This window comes from Lepidothrix coronata, unplaced genomic scaffold, assembly GCF_001604755.1.
Source record: "Lepidothrix coronata isolate B3197 unplaced genomic scaffold, Lepidothrix_coronata-1.0 Scaffold122, whole genome shotgun sequence".
In the NCBI taxonomy this organism is placed as follows: Eukaryota; Metazoa; Chordata; class Aves; order Passeriformes; family Pipridae; genus Lepidothrix; species Lepidothrix coronata.
The window spans coordinates 1,781,936-1,803,016 of NW_016690302.1; the positions used below are offsets into that span (position 1 = coordinate 1,781,936).

General features: G+C 56.0%; 1 protein-coding gene across 1 annotated transcript in view; it reads right to left on the reverse strand.

Moving 5' to 3' along the window:
* Window positions 1–1,061, reverse strand: part of HES4 (hes family bHLH transcription factor 4) — a 13,452-nt gene extending 12,391 nt beyond the window's left edge. The window contains exon 1 of the mRNA XM_017825679.1: window positions 1,057–1,061. The gene's annotated coding sequence lies outside the window, so the exon portion shown is untranslated. The remainder of the gene's footprint in view (window positions 1–1,056) is intronic.
* Between the last annotated feature and the right edge of the window lie 20,020 nt (window positions 1,062–21,081).

A 21,081-nucleotide genomic window follows, 5' to 3' on the forward strand; every position in this document is an offset into this window, starting at 1 on the left:
AAAGGGAAATTGGGGCCTGTCTGGCTTGGGAGAGTCAGGATTTGTTCCTACCTTATTATATGCTAATTGGGATTTTAACAAAGACTGTCCCATCACAAGCAGGTGGCCAGTGACAACGTGCCCGGGACTGAAGAGCAAGTCTTGCCATAAGGAGAGTCCGGGAGCGCGCTGGGAGCCAGCAATTCCTGTCTGATCTCTGCCTGCCCGTCTGGCACCCCATGAATAATTAATAAATTAATGATACACCTCGCTGCTGCACGTTAAATGGGCTGGCAGCCTGGAGCTCAACCTGCTGCCCTGCAAAAACCTGGCAGAGAGCTTGGGTTGGGTGCCTGGGGCTGGGATGGGGTGTTCCGTGTGGAATGGGGGGTTCCATGTGGAAGGGCACAGGGAGCCCTGAGGGTTTGGGGGAACCCCTTGCCTGCAAAGGGGTTAAACCCTGTTAGTGTGATCTGGCTGCAGAGTTGGGACCTGGATGCATTGAAACCACCACGGTCCTTGAGGAATTTGCAGAGGTGGGATGCTGGGCTGCACCCTGCGGAGATGCTCCCATCCATGAGAGGCTCTGCCAGAGGAGCAGTTCTCCTCCTGTGGCTTTCCTGGGTTTGTAATCCCTCTGCAGGGAAGCCACCGGTCTGACAGCAACCAAATTTGGGCCAGAGGGCTCCTAATAGAGGGTTGGTCAGGCTTTTCCCTTTGGTTTGCCAAGCTCAGTCAGGAGTTACTGCACTCTCTCACGGCGCTTTTTCAGGTCTTATTCAGGAAAATCTAAAAGACCAGCCAATGATCCAAAAGAGCTGACACTAGAAAATTATTGCACGTGAGAAAGAGAGAACTTGGGTAAGGCTGCAAACTCAGGCACATGACATTTTAGAAATGCTGCTCCAGCCTGTGCTGGCAGCCCCATCCCAGCACCGTGGAGCGTGACGGTGTCTTTAACACCACGATCACGAGCCATGGAACTGTGGGAGCCCCAGCTCGTCTTGTGCTCGGGCTTGGTTGATGTTTGCCAAGCCTCTGGCTCACATACAGCGGGAGCTGGAAGGTAAATCCAACAAGAGCACACGGAGAGAAGAAGGGAGATCTCCTGCAGGCTGTTCCATCCCCTCTGAGTTTGCTGCAGGCATCTCCCTTTCCCTGCAAAAGCAGACGCCTGGCACGGAAAATTTCAGCTCAGGCACCTGAGGTCTGGCAGAGTTACAAGCAACAAAACCCCGGGTCTTATAATAGGATGCTTCAAGCAATCCCTGGAGCCAGCAGTGCTCCAAGCACCTGCTGTGATCTCCCAGCACCACACCGTGGGCTCAGCACCCCGGCGGGTGAGAAGCCACACGCAGCTCGTGGAAAAAGGGAGCTCAGAGGGCTGTTCCTGCGAGAGGCAGCACGTTTAACTCCATGCAAGCGGGGTGGCATTTGAAATTCAAGCCAGGCTGGAGGGGTTTGCAGCGGCTGTGGAGCCTCACCAGAGGCATGTGCTGCGCTCTGGGAAGCCTCTGCCCGGGGTGGTGTGAAATCCTCCATCCTCTCCCAACGTGCCAGGCATATAAACACCACGTTCCCTTGGTCCCTGCAGAAGCCGCTGCATGGCAGGGGGAGAAGGTTTAATGAAAAATTTAAAGGCCGGCGTCTTAAAATAAATTCCAATCCTGGCTGAAATTTCACAGCGGCTGCTAAATGTCTCTCGCTCCAAGACTTGTGTGCGGGAAGCGAAACAATTGCTCCCTTCCAAAGGAGGGGGGGGAAAAAAAATGGGCCTTGTTCCCTCGCTGGGGCTGGTGAGACACGAAGCCAGCTCCACCAGAGGGGTGGGAGGTGATGGATGTAATTAAAAGCCCAGAGGGAGGGAGGGAGGGAGGGAGAGAGGGAAGAACAATAAATGGACGCAGCTTATCTTGCGGCTGAAAGCTGATCTTCATGGACATGTAACATATGGTATTTTCAATAATGGATAAACAGTTTAAAGGGGACCTGCAAATGTTGTCTTTTAATGAGCTAGCAGCAGGGTGAGGAGCTGAATACCCTCAGCTCACCTTTTATCTTGCTCCCAGGTCCCCCCAGTCGTGGCCGGCCGGGCCCCCGCTGGGCTCTGAAGCCCCAGCACACACTATGTCATGTCACAGCTGCCACCGACCCAGCCCGGTGGGGTCGAGGGGGTGAATATAATTACCCAAGCTGGATTTTGGCCAGGACAGCAGGGCTAGTTCCCTTACTCTTGCAAAAAACTGCTGTGGGATCTTTAATTACCACCACAGGGTCAAGACCCTTGGTTTTTTTACCGGCGCATTTCGTCTCTCAGACAGCGTTTCTGGCAGCCCAGGGGCCCTCCAGCAGCCACAGCGTTCGCTTCAGAGCGCTGGGTTTGGGCCTATTTTTCAGGTGCTGCCTCTGGAAAATATATGGAATTAGCAAATGAGAGTTATCTCAAGAGCAGGGTTCAGGCTCGGGGCTTCAGGTGTCTGCTTTGCTGATCCACAAGTGGGGAGCAAACATCTTGAAACAGCCTTTACTTCTGCACCCAAGTTCTCCAAGACCAGGACCAAAGGTCTGTGGGCGCAGAGGAAATTCTTGTGCTGGGAAAAAAAGCTCCATGTGGAGCTGAACCTGGTGCCTGCCTTCACTGGGCACCATGTGATGTGCCCAGACAAAAATGGGGAAGGCTTGAGGAGGCAAGGGGAGGTCTTGGCTCCACTTACACCTTGTGAGCTTAAGCAGAGCTCAGGGAACTTGGAGGCACTTGGGAGAGACACGTCCAGCCCTGCAAGTGCTTTGCCATTGATGGGATTTAATTTAAACTCCGGGTTCATTTATTTTCCGTCCCCTGGGAAAGAGCCAGCGGAAGCAATGCCCATCCAGCATAATCCTTGAAAGCAGGGTTAGGTGGTGGCCATGTGGAAGGGAATTAGGAAAGTTTCCCTCTGTGGCTTTCCCTCCTTTCCCACAGGCAGCCTGGGAAAGGGAGATCCCAGCCAAATCCTCGCTGTCTGCACAGCGAAGCAAGGGGAGGATCAAGCTTATTTTCCTTGGAATTGCAAACAGAGGGACAACTTGTGGATTTAACCTCAGAGTCCAGATGGGAAGGGTGGTGCCAGGGGGCACTGGGTGCTGTATGGGCAGTGGGGAGGTGAAACTGGACAACCAGCACGTGTGGGTTTGGACACTCTCCATGCCCAGCACTGACAGGTCTGACCTGTGTGAGGAAATGTATGTTTTAATCAGCTGGGTTAGGGTCAAGCCAGCAAACTGGGAGGATGCAGTGCCCAGTTTCTCTCCAGTGCCTCCCAGCATGCTTCCAGAGGGTTAAACCAAATCCACTTTTGAGGCTAAGCTTTCAGCTGGCACAAATCTGTGCAGATCCTTCAAAGCTCCGGTGCTTTATATCAGCTCAGGCTACGGGCACCATGCTCTCTTTTCATGCTGTAATCTCTGCATATGCTTATGCTTGGAATTATCTTCTTCATCCTTTGACATCCCCTGATGCCCACCAAAAGCTCACTCTGGCCCCAGCTTCATGTTTGTGTTAGTCTTTGCTGGACCAGCCTCGAGCACGACCCTTGTCTGATGTTCCTTGGGAAAGGAAAAGTGAACTGGAGCTCATCCCACGTGGAGATAAGGCTGGAGAGCTCTTGAGACTGAGCTTGACTAACCCTGGAGCTGAGCAGATCTCACATTCCCACAGTCCAAGCTCCCTTGAAGCCAGAGCCGGGCTCCTCCTGAAACCCCCCGTTTCCATCCTTCAGACCTTTCCCGTCTTTCAGGCAAAGCCCTGGGAGTCTGGGGCATTTTAAGCTAACTGAAAATATACATGTGTTTGGGGAGCCATCTCCTTTTGTACCAGCTCATTAGGGGAAATAAATGGCCCCTGACCATCTGTCATCTTTGTGCAGGTACCTGGCAGAGAGGGGTGGGAAAAAGGCGCGGAGGATCCTTAATCCGCTCAGGCTCCGGCAAAGTGAACGATGCTTCCCACAATATAATTACAGCAGTCCTGCTGGAAAAGTGACAGACCTAGTGAGTGGAAATAGATGAATGTAATTAAAATCCCAGGGAGAGAGAGAGATGGAGACACAGGCACAGAAGAGCAGCGGAGGGAGGAAGAGTGGTGGAGGGCGAGGAGCCGGATAACGGGGAGGCGGCGAGGCTGCAGGGTGGGGACCGTGTGCTGGTTTAATTAGGGAGGAAAAAAGGGTGGAAACTTGTTATTGATAAATTCTTGTATTTTCCTCTCTTTTCCTGGCCTTTAAAAAAAAAAAGAAATCGTGTATTTCAGGGACGAGTATAACCAGCTGGTCTGACCTGATAAACGAAGCCAGCCCCAGAGGGCTTTGCATCCAGACATGGGATTTTGCCCTCTGCATCTTCGTGCCACTGCCTGTGGAATAAGGACTTCTGTGCTCCGAGCACCCCTGGTTCAAGAGGCTACTGCTATCAGGTGATGAGCTGCAAGAAGTCTGCAGGAGACACCTCCCAAATTCTTCCAGTGGCATGTGGGTGAGGAGAGGCTGGGGTCAGGCCTGAGAGCAGAGTGCTTGGGAACCTGGGGCAGGAATTTCTCAGCAGAAGGCAGCTTGGCTGGAATTGGCCCCACGTGAAGCAGAAATCCAGCCACTTTTGGAAGGATTCTGACAGCTTTAGACCTTCTCTTCCCACACTGCCCCGTGTCTCTCCTCTCCCCTTGGCAACCTGAGGGTGGCTCTTCCCCTTGCTCTTGGTCCAGTTGTTACCACACATCCCTACCCTGCTTTATTGGGCAGGAGTTGGCCATCCTCTCACCCTTAGGAAACCAAAAGTCACCTTGACCTGCCTTGCAGGCAGGCTGGCTCCAGCCTTTAACATCCAGGGGTGTTAAAGGAAGGGAGCTGCAAAAGCCAAGGCAAACTTTAAAAAGCTGCCTCAGCTCTGCAAGTGACCGTCCAGAGTCAGAAACCTCAGGGAACATGTTTTTCTGGGATCCTTTTAAAGCTGTCACACAAACCCCACAACCCCAGGATCCCAAAAATCTGCTGCAAAGCTTGGTGTGTCCTTTGCAGAGGTGTGTGTGCTCTGCAGCAGCTCTCTGGAACACTCTGACTGGATCCACCAGCACTGGTTGTTCTCTCTCTTCTTTCCTCTTTAAAATGCCCTTTTTTTTTTTTTCTTCCTGCCACCTCTTTGATGTCTTTTAATTACCTTTCCCCTCCTCCACAGCCCCCTTTAGAGAGCTCTGAATAGGTGGGCGAGGTTAATTTATTGGCTTTGCTATGGATGAGGCTGGGTGTTGAACAGCCTCTTCCTTGAGTGAGTCTTCAGGGAAATAATGGGATAACAGGGACCAGGGCTGTTTTCCTGGCCCTCTTACTGCTCTGCACAGCCCTGGAGCTGGGATAAGATGCTCCAAGGAGGAGGATAAACCAGCTGGCACGGAGCATCCTGCTCCCACCACGGCGTCTCCCAACCACCCCTCAGTTTGATTTCAGAGCTGAGGCAAAACTGGGCTCCACGTAGGGAGGGAGGGAAAGGGGAGGGGGGTTGTATCCTCATCTCAAGGAGATCTTTACCACCCCATGGCTTGGCACGGATCAGCCCTGGGATTAGCAGCTCCCCGGTCTCAGCACAAGCGTTTTGTCCCTCTGTTGGGATCAGCCTCTCTCCAGAGAGAAGCACTTTGTCCCCATCCCCCTCCCTCGCCCTCCCCTCACTCGGGATGGATGGGAAATTTGAGGAATGTTCAGATTTTACTCATTAGCCCAACCTCCTGCTGGCCCTGGTTTAAAACAACCTGCAGGGGCTTCCCTTGATCGGTGATGTATGAGTGGCAGCGATGGGGCAAGCCAGACATTGAGCCTGGCTGGAGTCGGGCTGCCTCCCATTTCCCTGCTAACTTGTCTTCTGTGACTGGACATAATTTAGTCTAATTGTCTTCATGTGGGTTTCTTTCATCATGGCCACAATCCCGTTTCGCCAGCGGCTCACAAGGACATTTCGGTGGGGTCGGGCTGGTCCATCTCTGCTGCTTCTTTCTCTTCCAGCCTCCCAGGGCTCTCAGAAGGAGAAAGGAGGTGCTTTGCAGAGAGCTCAGCAGCCAAGAGATCAGGGAGGGGAGAGGGGCCTTGTTGGTGTAGATCCCTCAGCTGATCCAGCTCCCACCCCGCTCTGAGGGAGCAGAGAGGGAAAACCAACTCTCCCTTTTGCCTTTGCAACTGCAAACGTGCAAATCCCAAGCCAGAAGGATGAGAAACTGCTGTTAGTGTCCATCCATCCTTGCTGCTGCTGGAGAAAGTGAGCTGGAGCCCTCTGCTCCCTGTCAGCACAGAGTGGCTGTGCCAAGCCATGGAATTATAGAATCATGGAATGGTTTGGGATGGAAGGCACCTTAAAGATCATCTCATTCCAACTCCCTGCCATGGGCAGGGACACCTTCCACTAGCCCAGGTTGCTCCAAGCCCTGTCCAACCTGGCCTTGAAAGTTCTCCCTTTGCTCTCCAGCAACAGCAAGTCCTGCTGTGGTTGTCCTGGGAACCTCTGGAGCCCAGGTTGGACCTTCAGTCCCAGCTCTCAGAGTTTTGTGTTGCAAATTCAGGGTTGCCCAGAAGCCCGAGAGGCTCATGCCCTGCAGAGCTGAGGCTCAGCCATGGCTCCAGGCAGGTGGAGCACGGAGCTGTGCTGCATTCCAGCAAGGATCTCCACAGCAGCCGCCCTCACTGGTGCTCCTGGAGCATCCCACAGCTGGGCACCGGAGCCACACACATCCTTCTGCCACCTGCAAAGTGCCCGGAGTGAGCTGAAGGTGCTTCCCCCCCATCCCAGGGACTGCAGCAGCCTGGGAAAACAAGCCACGTGCTGGGATGTCCGGGCTGCCTGCAGCCTCCATCCGCCTTGGGAGGGACCGCGCAGCCACCCAGCCGGAATTATCCTGCCCTTTTGTGCGAGATGTTTGGGTTTGGGGTTTTGTTGTTGTTGTTGTTGTTGTTGTTGGGGCTTGTCCCTTTGGTTTTCTTGGAAGCACGTCCCTGGATTTTTTTTTTATTATTTTTTTTTTTGACGGGAAGAAGCTGGCGTTTCATGAAAGCCTCTCTTCCCCTCGTTATTTAATGTTAAAGCACTTCAATTAGTTTCATTTGATTTACTTTGATGCTTTTGTTCCCGGAGGTTTCCAGGCACACAGGGGCTGCTCCACCTCTCCGTGGCTGCCCCACTTTGATCTCGGCAGTGCTGCTAAGGGGCCTCCTGCCACTCCCCGGGCGCTGGGACAGAGGCATCCAGGCACAGCATCCCCGCTCCGGCGCTGGCACCGCCGGCGCTGCGGCGCTGGCTGCTCCGCTTCCCCCCGGGCCTGTCGTCACCCCCATCTGTTCCAAAACCAATATTGACTCGGGGAGAGCGGGGGGAGCCTCCCGCCAGGCTGTTTTAATCAAAGCTTTCCCCCCAGCAAATGAAGTTTTTACAAGAAGGTCTCCAGGTGCTGCGGGCTCGGGGGAGGAGGACACAATGGCCGTGCCCGCGGGGGATCGCTGCTATGGCAAAGAGGGGGAAGCCGGAGGGGCCGGGAGCCCCGGGGAACTCCGAGGGTTAGGCGGGGATCGACGGCAGCCAGACAGCGGTTTGAAACGCGGAGCCAAAGCATTTAACATTCGCGAACCAATTAAGGAGGGGAGAGGGCGGGCGGGGAGGGGAGGTCGAGGCGTTTTTCGGCAGGGAAAATTCGTTCTCATGGGAATGCTGCGGGCAGAGCCCTCTCTGCGTGGTGGATGCCCTGGACCAGAGCTCCCCAGCGTCCCCACAAAGCCTTCCCTTTCCCATTCCCACTCCCTGAAGCTTCCCAACGCCGTTGGTGGTTTCTCCTGGCCGAGGGTGAGCACCAAGGGTTGGGTCTCCAGAGACTTGCCATAATGACTTGTAGGAGAAGCATTAATACGACGTTGGGAGTGACCATGAACTCAAACCAGTTGGCTCCAAGGGTCAGAGGAGAGGGAAGAGTGGGAAAATATGGGAAAAGCCCTTCTGCCTTTGCTCAAGCATCATGCCAGTGACTGCTCTCTTGTCCAAGGTCTCCAGAATGGTTGTAGCTGTGTCAGGGCTGGAATAGGGAGCAAATTGGGTAGACAACATAAACACAGTGAGGGATGTGTTGCCATATTGACTTGGAAGCAGGAGTGGCTGGGAAAACCACCTGGGGCATGTCCAGCCTGATCCTGCCCGTGCCAGGTACCACCTGCAAGTTCAGGACTTGCTCCCAACTTTCAAATGCCACTTCCACTGCGTGGCTTGGGAGGACACAGGGACATCTGTGCTCCTTGCCTGGGGATGGTACATCTCAGCCCTGCACCTGTGGGTGATGTCACAGCATCACACATCCATGGCCACCTACATCATCCCTTTGCATGCCCCAAGGGAGCCAGAGACCCGGAACAGATCAGGTGAGACACAGCCCAGAGCAGCAAAGAGATAGCTCAGCACTTTTTGGGTGTGAATGGGGGGGGGGAAAAATACCAGCAATCGGTTAAAAATGCATCTCTTGAAAACAAGCAGCCAGCTCAGAACAATGGGTGAGGGCAAGGAGAGGGGCTGGCTCAGGGAGGACACACGGGATGAAAGATTATGTGCTGGAAAACCAGCCTTTAAAAGTAAAGGCCAATCTTTGCACCCCTTCCCAGCCGCTGGGAATATTTCCCCTGCCATGGAGGTCGGAGCCTGCAGGCAGTTTGGGGAAGGGGCAGCAGAAACGGGGGTTTGTGGTTAAAAGCTCAGCGACTGTAAAATGCTACCAGGCTTCCCAGTAAACGGAGCGCCTTTTATTTTCCCCCTTTAAAGGGACTGTAATTAGTTTAAAACCAGCAGCAGGAAAGCACTAAGGCTCCTTTTGCAGGGACAATGGCAAAATAAGTGTATCAACACCCTGGCCAGCGTATTTTGCTTCCCTGATGAGAACAGCTCCTTGCCTGGAGCCTTGCTTAGCCCTGAGAGCTCCCCTGGGTGCTTTGAATCGGGCACTTCCATTACCCAGCTCAGGGGCACTGCTCTGGCTCTGGCTGCCTGGAGTCCTCACACAGCCACCCATGGGGACATGCCCTGCAGGTAACCACAGCCAGAGGCACCATTTCAGTCCCTCAGGGACTCCACATCTGCGGGAATGCTTGATAATTTTGGCTGAGCTTTCCAGTCTCTCTGTTACCTGCCCCAGTGAGCATCTGCTTGGCCTGGGAACATCACGAGTGGGTTTGCTCTCCCAGCACCCCCACGAGGACAGCAAACAGCTATCATTGCCTTATTATTCCACTTCCCAATATCTGCCAGCTCCTGAAACAAATGCTCTGGAGAAATTAAACCGAAGAGTATCTCGGGACCGAGGAAAACCAAACCCTTTCCAGCCACGTCCTCGTGAGACTGAGCTTTGTACCAGCTCCAGGGCTGCTGGGGCAGGGGGCAAAAGTCACACCGAGCTTTCTGTTTGCCTGAACATTTTGGGGGGGAGAAGCACATTAAATTGCTCCCTCCTGACACGGGGCAGGGAACTGGAGCCTGCACTGGAGATGCTGCCACTTGGCCGGCCGTGGGCTCCTCCAGGCTGACTCTCCCATCCCCGCGTTTCACAGAATCATTAAGGTCGGAAAAGACCTGGAAAGGCTGGGAAATACCTGGCGAAGTTTGCCGGGGAGGGGGAAGCTCCCAGCTCTCCAGGCAGTCGCGGGGTGGGGCTGCTCCCTCCTCCCTCGCCTGGAGCAGGAGGCAGCGGTCCGGGTCCATCCCGCCGGGGATGTGCCTCGATCCCAGCCAGCCTGGGGGACACACGATTATTTCCCCGTTGATAAGGTTCAGTGGGACTGAAAGAGCTACACGCCCTCTGGTAATTTGTAGTTTGTCGATGCTGAGCTGACATTTCACTGAACCCGGGGCAGCAGCAGGCAGTGAGGAGCGAGGAATCGCTCCGCTATTGTAGTGCCCCAGACGCTGGGAGCTTGGCTAATAGGGGACATTCCTTCCTCCCAGGACTTCCTCCACGACTTTCATGCATTCAGGACCAGCTTTGGTTAGTCGGGCTCGTTAATGGAAGCGTTTGGGTGACTGTCCTCCCCGTTTTCCCGAGCATGAATATTATCCCTATTTTGTTCTGTATTGTTCATAACCAGGGGGGGACAATTAATCAGAGCAGAAAGGACTTTATTCAGCTGGAATTCCTTCCACGGCTGCACCACTGAGAACAAATTAGCAGTTCACACGTTGCAATTGGCCTTTTCTGTGGACGTGGAGTTTGGACTACGGGCACCTTTGAGGGAACCTGCACCTTTCCCTTGCCCGGGGGTGTTAGCAGGGGTTGACTGGGCTGTTGAAAGCCGCTCTGCCTCCCTGCAAAACATTTCTGGGAGATGAGAGCTTATCTCGAGAAACCTAAACCCTTCAATTCACACCTGCTCCCAATTTTGGATGAGTGCCTTCCCCACCTTTTCCCAGCCGCTGTTTGCGTGTCCGGCCAGTGAGGGGGTGAATGGATGGGCCATCAGCAGGGCAGCCCTAGCACAATGTTATCAATCATGGGACCAAAGGAAGGGACTCCGGACGCTGACGGTGCTTAGGGATTTCATTCATCGGGCAGTGACTGCTAATCGCTTTCACAACTGATACCTGCGATCCAGCTCCTCCCAGAGGACAGGGCTCTGCTGAACGTGCTAAGCACACATTCCTCACCGTGAAACACAGCGATCTAGAGCCATTATTTCCCATCAGCTCCTCCCTGCAAACCCTTTCCCAGGCGAAGGACCAATTTCCCTGCGCTCTGCAACACATGACTAACGCTGTCATCTGCCCTGAGGGAGTTCCAGGCTTCTCTTGAGATGCTCAGGATCGATGAGGAGCTGCAGTGGATGGTCCTTACCTCCCTGATGGCTGAGCTTTGGCAGCTCCCACAATGGTGAAGCAGACAGACCTCCACCCTGCAAACACCTCGCCCAATAAAAGTTCAGAAGGACTGGGCAGAGAAATCAGGGCTGCCCGGGGGTGCTGAGCCACGCTGGGAGGTGCTGGAGTTGTCTGAGGCACAGGGACAGCCCTTGGATGGTGCCCAGAGGCACAGAAGGCTCTGTGCTCCTGGGATTGCTGCTTCATGCACCAAACCTGACACCTGTGACAGGGATGTGAGGATGAAACACGGCCCTTCCTGCCACGCTGCCACAGCCAGACCAGCCAAGGGCACTGGGAACCAGGAGCTGGTGCCACTTGATGCCTGTATTAAGAGTGCCCAGAGCTGAGTCACCTCATCTTGCCCTGTTCAGGCAAAATAAAATCCACCCATAGCCAGTTTCACTCTCAGCAGTCACTGAAAGTGGCCCAAGGGCTGGACCTGTGCAGAGTGGGGTCCTGAGAGGTGTTTCTGCAGTGGAGCAGCAGCAGATTGACTGACATTGAGTCTGTGGCCCTTCCTTTTCCTTTTCCTTTTCTCTTTTCATTTGACTTTTCTCTATTTCCTTTTCTTTCTTTTCAGCTTCCTTTTCCTTTTTCCTTTTCCTTCCCCTTCCTTCTGTTCCTGGCAAGCCCCGTGCACACAGCCAGTGCCCAGCTCCTGTCCCTGCCACACAAACATCTGTGTTCCACTCCTGGCTAATGACGTCTGCCCTGGGATGCCGGATGCAAAACCACCTCCCCCCTCCTCCTTCGCTCCCAAATCTGGTTTGCATTTCCCAAATTTTATCAGGCACTGATTCTTTGAGGTTTTTAAAGACTCCTGTCCCAATGGCAGCCCTGGCTTTGGGGCTGCAATGTTTGTTTTCCAGAGCCTGGGGGCCCTGTGATGCTCAGCCCTGTTCAATCTAATGGTTTGCTGCTCCTGTGCCTTTCCCAGCTTGAAGGCACGGGAATAAAGAGCTCCTTTAGGAGGGTTTATCCAAAATAATGCTTGGCAGAGTGTGAGGACCACCATCACTCCTGCCTGCTCAGCTCCTCCCTCCAGCACCCTCATCCCAGCATCCTGTCTCCGACTGTGGCTGTTCCCAGTGAAGCCTCCAAGGTGTCCCAGTAAAGGACCTGCTCGTCTGGGTGTGAGATAATGGGGGTGCTGAGCTTGGTCCTCCAGGCTCTGTGGTCTCCAGGGCCGTGTTTGAACTCTGCAATCATGTCTTTGCAACAGCCCACGCCCCGAGTGTCACATGCAGCCCTTCCCGAGGTCCCCGGGGACACCACGCGCCCAGTCCACACACCCTGCCCAGTGACTTGGCTAATGGGGTGCAGGGGTGTGGCAGCCCCAGAAAAAAAGGTGGATTTTCTGAGAGGGGATGCTCAAACAAGCTGGACCAGCTCCGTCCCCGTGCTGCAGATTTGCTCCAGCAGGCACGAAACTGGAAAGGGGGTGATTCAGCTGCTGACCTGCCAGGCAGCCCCGTGGGGCTGGACAGGTTCTGCTGGCCAGGAGGACAAGTTCCTGCCTGTGAGCTTCCAGCACCTGGCTCACCCAGGGCAGCAGTGGGAAACCCTGGCTGACCCAGCTGGGAAAGGGATGGGCTTTGCAAAGAGCTCTCTGGGGAGCTGTGTCCATTCTGGGGAGACCAAACAGATCCCCTGAGTGAGCCCAGAGGGGCTTCGAGGGGTTGGTTTGTGGCTTCCCCAGCAGCAGTTCACAGAGGCCACTCTGGGAGGTAGAACCCATTTTCCCAGACTGCCAGCACTGCCTCGAGCCCCCTTTAGACTTCCCTGAGCTCAGCATCCCACATGGAGCTGGACAGAAAGGATAAGAGGGAGCACAGTAATTGTGTGTCGATAGGAACTTTTCAGGGTTGGCACTTCCAGGCAGTTCTGCCACACAGGGCCAGGATGTGGCTTCTGCCACACAGGGCCAGGATGTGGCCACCAGGTCGAGGGAGGTGATTCTGCCCCTCTGCTCTGCTGAGCTGAGACTCCCCTGCAGAGCTGCCTCCAGCTCTGGGGTCCCAAGACAGGGAGGACGTGGAGCTGCAAGTCCAGAGGAAGCAATCCCCGTTGATCAGAAAGGGCTGGAGTAGCTCTGCTGTGAGGAAAGGCTGGGAAAATTGGGATTGTTCAACTTGGAGAAGGCTTCAAAGTGACCTATTTGTGGCCTTGCAGTGCCTGAAGGAGCTGCAAGAAAGATGGAGAGAGACTATTTACAGGGGCCTGGAGTGCCAGGACAAGGGGGAGTGGCTTCACACTGACAGAGGGCAGGTTTAGATTAGAGATTAGGAGGAAATTCTTCCCTGTGAGGCCCTGGCAGAGGTTGCCCAGAGAAGCTGTGGCTGCCCCAATCCCTGGAAGTGTCCAAGGCCAGGTTGGATGGGGCTTGGAGCAACCTGGGCTAGTGGAAGGTGTCCCTGCCCATGGCAAGGGGTTTTGGAAGGAGATGGTTTTTAAGGCCCCTTCCAACCCAACCCATTCCATGATTCTCTGATATGATGAAGAGGTGTCAGCTGCCCTACCTGGCACATGCAGGAGTAGGTGGGAATGGAGAGGGGTGTGGAGCAGAGCCAGGGCACCAGGGAGGCCCTGGCTGGGTACCTCCTGCTTGGACACTTTCCTCCACCAGGAATGCATTAAGGAGAAATGGAGCTTGGCTGCCAGTCCTCCCTCTGATCGATGAGATGAAATTTGATAAGGAAGCAGCAGGAATGTGCTCAGCACATGAAAAAAAAAAACATCTCACCCCGTGGGAAAAAGGGCAGGAGGGAAGGGGCTGTGAGTACTAGCTTTCCTGGAAGGGTTTTCTCCCCAGGGCATCCCAGGGGAGTTTCCAAGCTGGCTGCATCTCAGGAGCCACAGGACCACCAAGAGGGGTATCAGGGTGTGGATTCAGCGGTGCAAGGTGCAGAGGGAGGTATTGCCCCCTCTGAGAAGGTGTGGAGGAACCAACTTCCCAGCAAAGCTGCTCCTGACTAGTCAGCCAGTTGCTATCCAAATGGGAGTACTTCCAGACTGCTTGGCCATACTGATGTGAGAGTTCCTGAGAGGGGAATCCCACCGGAGAGGCTCTGTGCTTTCACCAGGCCAAGGATTTCTGCGTGTCTCTCTCCCCACTGAAGATGCAAACACTGCCTGGAGGGCAGCCAGCCACCGGACAGACACCCACCAGCGAGCAGAGAGGACGTGCAGGAGGAGACAAGACCCCTCTGAGACGCTCCAGAGGGCTGAGAACGTGCTGCGGGGCTGCTCTGCCTTCACTCGGTGATAAATGTCACACAGGGACACGCGCAGCATCCCCGCACAAATGAAAACAGGGAGGTGGCCGCCGGGTCCTCCCCACAACCCCCCCCTGCCGGCGCCTGCGCTGCGACTTTGAAATATGGGCTGGTGGCAGCATCCATTTGGGAATGTCGCTGTCAGGCAGGCAGAGACAGCACGGCTGCGTGCTTGGGGGTGGCAGGCAGCGCACCGCGGCTGCGATAAATAAAATTTAGACTCATTTACTGAAACGGGGGCAAGCTGCACCCGGAACGCGCTGCGGGAAGCGTGTGACCTCCTCCCGCCGCGCCCCGCGGGTGAGTCACGGCAGCTCCCTCAAGGATCAAGATCTGGAAAGGAGCCAGGACAACAATCAGCCACATCGGGTCTATACGCGATAACGCCGCATTATCAGGCTCCATCCAGCTGCTGAGTCAGCCCTTCCATCGCCCTCCCAGCCTGGCAGGCGACCAGGGATGGGGCTGCTGCCGCAGCGATATGGGATCAGGGCCCCTTCCCGCCCCGCGCGCCTTCCTCGGGAGCTGATAATCCCCCCCCAGCTGCTCGGCAAACCGCGGGTGGGCGGCGAGTGCCAGCCCTGAGGGCAACACCGGGGACCCGCGGGGTTAATTCGCCGGCAGCCGGACCGAGCCCGTGCGGTTTTCCAGCCGGGAGCGCGGCTGCATCCGCGGCTTTGGCCATCGGCTGGCGGCTGCCTTGGGTGGCACCGTGCCCGCTTCCCTGGCGGAGCGTCTGGCCCTCGGATGCCGCCGGCTGCCGGGATGTGGCAGGATGGGAGCTGCCTGCGGCCGGCAGGATGCCCTGGCGCGGGGCAGCCAGCCGGGTTTCCCACGGCTCGCCCTCGCCCGCGGGCTGCGGGGAGGGGCGGCTGGGCAGAGCTGCGGGGCCGGGAGGAAGCGGAGCGGCAGGACAGGGAGGCCCCGGGGAGCAGAGGCCGGGACTGTCACCCTGCGGAGAGGCTCCCTTTGATGGTCGCATCCCACAGCCCCGCCGCGGCAGCCGCATCCTGCCCGCGCTGGCTGCTCCGAAAAAATCCGCTGGATTTTGCTGTTAGCGCTGGAAATCAGCGCTGAAACCACCTCCCTGAGCGCTCGCCCCTGCGCCGGAGCAGGCACAGCTGCATTTTGGCTGCCAGCTTGTTAACTGCTACTAGGAAAATTCAGGGGAAAACTCCTCTTCTCCTGCTCCCCCCACCTCCCCGCTCCCGTGTGTGCTCCCTGTGGAACAGTCCCGCATCCCTCCCGGCTGCTGGGAGGAAGCAGGCAGGGAATGAGGCAGAGGGAAATGGGGGTGCTGGGAGAGCTCAGCGTGATGACAATGCAGATGGGAATGCTCTGGAAAAGCTGCAGAGTGTCTCATTTCTTTGCAGTATTTAGTGTCTCCACCTGGCACTGCTGCATATTATCAGGGATGCTGCGTTCCCATGTCCTAGAGTTTCAAAATTTCAGTTTGAACTTATAATTTAGAGACTGTGACCCACGGTGGTTTGGAACTAAAATAGGTCTGGAAAAAAAGCGGAGTTTTTGTAGAGCACAAACTCAGCTCCACAGCTCCATTTACTTCCTACTCATCTTTCAAACCTCCACAGGTTCTTCCCCACCAAGCTTTGCTCTGAGTCTCACTTTTAAATCTGTCACAATTCACTTGGTTTAACAATGAAATGAGAGACAGATCTGAGCAAGCAAACCCTGGGCCAGAACGTTCAGTATCTTTGCAGCTGGATCCATTAACGTGGGACCAGAGGATGGAATTTCCCAGCGTGTTCAGAGCACGAGCCACACACTTAAAAAAAAAAAATAAAAAATAATTCCCTGCTAAAGAAGCCAGTGGGAAAAGCACACAGGATGGTGAGAGGAGCTGGGGACTTAGTGCAGCTCATTCCAGGGGATCCCAGCCAGCACCTGCACATCATTCATCTTCTTTTATTGCCCTTTCTCAGCTTCTTGCTGTATTTTAATGCAAAGCCTGATACCCGCTTTGGAAAGAGACATTATCCAGGCCTTCCCGTGTGCTTGGGAACGCTGCTGGCCCTGTCTTCTGGCCAGATAAATGGGCAGGAGAAGAATTTGGGATCAGGGATGTGATGAAAGTGTTTTTGCCATCAGGAGCCTCGCTTCCCTCCACTGTCCCAAGCAAAGCCTGGGCCACAGGGTCGTGGTCTGGACCCAGCCTGCCTGGAATTGCATCTGTGGCTCCATTCAGCCCTGGAGCAGCACAAGAGTCTAAAATTCAGTGTTTCCTCCCACTTCCGTGGTATTTTTGTCTTTCCAGCCTTCATCCTGAGCTGGGAGGAGGCAGTGCTGTGACAGCCTGTCCCAAAGTCTCGTTCCCAGTGTGGACATGCTGGGATCCAGTGTCCAGCACCATGGGAAGGTCATGCCCCAGAAACTCTGTGGCACTGCCCTGTGCTGTGTGAGACCACGGAGTGCAAGACCCACCAGTGGGAGGGTGGAAGGGCTGGGATGAGGGGGTAATCCTGGCCCCATCCCTTGCTCTGGCACTGCTGGCCATGCGGCAGCAGGTGTGGTGTGACATGTTCACTCTTGGGGCTAATCCCTTGTCCCTATTTTCCTCTCAGCATGGGAAAGCAAATCACTACTTTTAATCTCATTTTCCAGCTCCCACTCCAGAGGGGGCCCAGGCCCAGGTGAGAATGCCTTGGCTTCCTCCCTCTGTTTATCCCCTGACCTGAGGGAGGGGATTTTCCCCTGAGGAGGACAGGAAGAAGTGCTGGGGCCACGGAGAGCTGCCAGGTCACCAGAAAACAGGGAGGTCACACACAGGTCCCACCAGGGAAGGGGGAAGAGCGGCCCAGGATCCTCTGGGCACGCCCTTTGCATCTTTGTGACCTTTTCTCACTGGCAGAGACCTCTGGGTGCTAAAGCAGCCCCACTGCACCCACAGAGGCTTCCTGCACCATCAACCCCTGGCACACTCCTCCCAGCAGAGCTGGGACCCCAAACCCACTGCCAGGACAGGGAGGAGAAAGAGCAGGGGGGGCTCAGGCAGCTGCCAGCTTTGGCATATCCTTATCCCAGATAACCACTGGTGACCCCGGAGCATCTCCCTCCCTTCTCAGCCCCGGGAGGTCCTGGCAAGCCTGCTCTTCCACCGCAGCCCTGCCTGCAGCCCTGTGTTTGCAGCTCCTTAGCAGGCAGCAGCCTCAGACGCGTTTCGTGGCCACACGCAGAGACAATAATCACTTGTAGTCTGGCCGCAGCCTTTCCAGCAGCCTGCCTGGCTGCGGGGCGGAGGCGGCAGGGCCGGTGGCTCCGTGTGGGGACGGGATTCCTGCCCACCCCGGAGCTGGGCTGCCCCTCTCCCACCCGCAGGAGCCCCCCAGGCGGGGGCAGAGGGGACCGGCTGCCGGCCCCGGGGCAGAGCGGGTTAAGAGAGCGGCCAGAACATCCCGCAGAGCCCCACATGGGTTTGCCGGAGGCTGAAACGTGACTGGAGCTGGGTTGTGGTGAAGTGGGTGGGATGAGAGTTTCACGACCTGGTTCCAGCAGAGGCGTGGGCAGCATCCCCGGAATGATTAATGCTGGGGGGAGGCAGAGAGAGACCCAGCAAAGCGCTGATAAGGGAGGGCTGACAGAGACGAACGGCGACAACAGAAAGGACCCGTTTGTCAGTCACTGCGAGAAATCCCCCCCCTTCCCCGCCAGGAAATGATAGATTGGGAATGCCACCTGCTTCCACCTCTGTTGACTCAAACCGTGGGATACCTGGGAGGCCAGCGCTCGCTCTATGTGAGATTTCCAGCGTTATTTATTGGAGCTCGTAACTCAGATGAGAAAATGGAAAATATCATGCATCCCTCAGCCCAGCTGCCTCCCAGGCTTGCCCAGCCTGACGCTTGCTCCCAGCCTCCCAGCTCCTGGCAGCTGAGAGGTGAAGCGCACAAGAATCCAGATGATCCCTAAAGCCTCGCTTCCTGAGGCTCTGGAGAGCTCTGGGTCCTCGCAAATTCACTCGGCAGCTGCCAGCGAGAGGATGGAGGGGCAGGTGTGGGGAAGGGGAGGTGTGGGATGAGGGGAACAGATGCTTTGGAGGGAGCAGTTCCGAGATGCTCAGCTCGGGCACTGGTGATGCTGCTGCCGGTGTGGGACCTGTGCTGCTCCAGACCAGCAGAATGAAGTGACTTCTTAGCAATAAGAAGGTTCTGCCCTTCTTATTCTGGCTGCAGAGTATCAGCTCCTGCCAGCCACGAATTGCTGCTGGCCTGAGCGGGCAGGGAGGGATCAGCAGGGGAGCTCCAGTTTCCCCTGGGGCTCCACGAGCACAGGGTGTGGGAGCAGCCCCATTCCAGCCCGGATCAGGAGCTCCTCTCCGGGTGGGAGCTGCGACCACCCCCTCCCCGCCGCTCGCTGCGTTTGGAACGCAATGAGAACACAAGCGGCTTCTGAGGGTCCCACGCGGGACGCAGCTGCATCATCCCACGCTGAGGGTTCCCCCCAGCCGCCCGGTGGGGACCCCCTGGGACCTCCTGGGACCCCCTGAGACCCCCTGAGAACCGGGGTCCGTATGCAGGGCCGGCCACAGCTCGCTCCCGGCTTGCGGGGGGTTGGATTCATCCCAGGCTGGGATCGCGGGCTGGGCTCTGCGGGGCTGCCCGACCCCCCGAGCCGTTCCCGAGCCGCTCCGGCGGCGTGGCCGGGCCGCGAGTGCCCCCGCGTGGCACCGGGGCTCGGGATGGCGATGGAGCCGGGATGGGGATGGGGAGGGATGCAGCCGGAGATGGAGATGGGGATGGGGAGGGATGCAGCCGGAGATAGAGATGGATGGAGCTGGGATGGGGTTGGGTAGAGCTGGGATGGGGATGGAGCTGAGGATGGAGATGGATGGAATCGGGGATGGGGATGGATGGGGTCAGGGATGGGGATGGATGGAACTGGCATCGGGAATGGAGCCAAGGTCAGTGCTGCAGCAGCAGGAACAAGACTAAAGGGAGAAGCCCTCTGGGAGGTGATGTGGGGGTGGAAGTGCCCCCTGGGCAGGGGTTTCTCCCACACCACCAGACTTGGCAGCTCCAGGCAAGGGATCCTGGGGTGGCACCGTGTGGCAGAGGGCTTGGGGTGTCCCTGCTGCTCACTGGAAAGCTGCCTGGTGGGAGAGGCCCATGGCTTGTATCCAAAACAGTGCAGCCAGCAGGAGCAGGGCAGTGACTGTCCCCCTGTGCCGGGCACTGGTGAGGTACCACCTCAAATCCTGGGATAATTTTGGGCCCCTTGTGACAAGAAAGACTTTGAGGGGCTGGAGCATGTCCAGGGAAGGGAAAGGAGCTGGGGAAGGGTTTGGAGTATCCTGTGAGGAGCTGGGGGGGCTCAGCTTGGAGAAGAGGAGGCTCAGGGGGGACCTTCTGGCTCTACAACTCTCTGACAGGAGGGAGGAGCTGGGGAGGGGGGGGTCAGGCTCTGCTCCCAGGGAACAAGCAATAAGATGAGAGGCCTCAAGTTGCAGCAGGGGAGGTTTGGATTAGATATTAGGAAAATTTTTTTCACTACAAGGATGGTCAGGCTCTGGAACAGACTGCTCAGGGCAGTGGTGGAATCACCATCCCTGGAAGCATTTAAACAACTGTGAAGGTGGCACTTGGGGACATGGTTCAGTGGTGAACACTGTGCTGGGTTCATGGTTGCATTCAGTGATCCTTAGAGGTCTTCTCCAACTTTTAATTCCAGATTCCAAAGCAACTGCCCCCTAGTGAGGTTCCCAGAAGCTTCAGGGGGAGCTGGCAGGATGCAAGAGGAGGTGGGTAACGCTCCTTGTTGGAGCCCACTGCCCTCCTCCCTGCTAAGCACAGCGTGTCCAGCGCTGGGATGGCTAAATTCAGGATGTTCACCTCCAAATTTCCGGGCAAGAGCGGATCCTGCAGGCCTGGGCTGCTGCCCCCAGGGCCGGTGGCTGGGGAAGGAGCTGCCCTCGCTGTGGCCGAGGGGCTGCTCTGCTGCCACCACCCCGGGCTGTCGTGCCAGGCTGTGTGCTGGTGAAAAGGCCGGCAGCAGGGCCAGCAGCCCGCGGTGGTACAGTCCAGGAGGGTAATGGGTATTGGATTGCTCCCTTAGGTCTGTTCTTGAACCTAATCCTCATTAGACTGAAACCCATTTCAATTAAGACAGGCTGGGCTCCTCCTTTGTCTTTCTTTTAATTGGACCATTCCCGCTGCTAAATGGGCAGCTTAAGCATCCCAAAGACCCTGAGAAAAGCCCGGCATGTCCCCTAATGGGGTTTGAAAGTGGAGAAATAACAGCATAATCAGTCTCTTCCTCTTTGTGTCAGCCCTTGATTCACACCGCCTGCCCCCCTCCCCTTCACACCCTTTCACTGAGGGGCTGCTGACAGATGGGAACAGGGCCGCCACCTCAATGGGGTTTGTCGGGGGCTTTCATGGGCCCTCTTGCCATTCTCTGCCCCTTCTTCTCCGTCTACTCGTGGCCTTTGTGCCAAGACTGGGAACAAGCTGGGAAAGCTGAGCCCGTCCTGTAAATACCTGCCTCCACCAGATCAGCTTACAGGACAAGATGGGGAACACTTGGCACAGCTCTTTATCCCCTCCTCTGCTATCCCCGAATTTCCCTCCTCCGTCCTCTCTCGTTCTTCCTTGTTTTAGTATCTTCATCTCCATTTTCCCTGCACCTTTTTTTCCTCCAGTGGCCTTCTGCTGTCACCCTTCACTCCTGTTCTCCTTCCAGTGACTTTTGGTGGCTCAGCCTTTGGCTCAGGAAAACTTCTCTCAGGAGAGGGTGTGTGAAGTAACTGGGTGCCCTTGTGTGAAGTAATTGGGTTCCCATGCATAAATTAATTGAGCACCCATGCATAAATTAATTGGATATCCATGCATAAATTACTTGAGCACCCATGCATAAATTAATTGGGTGTCCATGCATAAATTAATTGAGCACCCATGCATAAATTAATTGGATATCCATG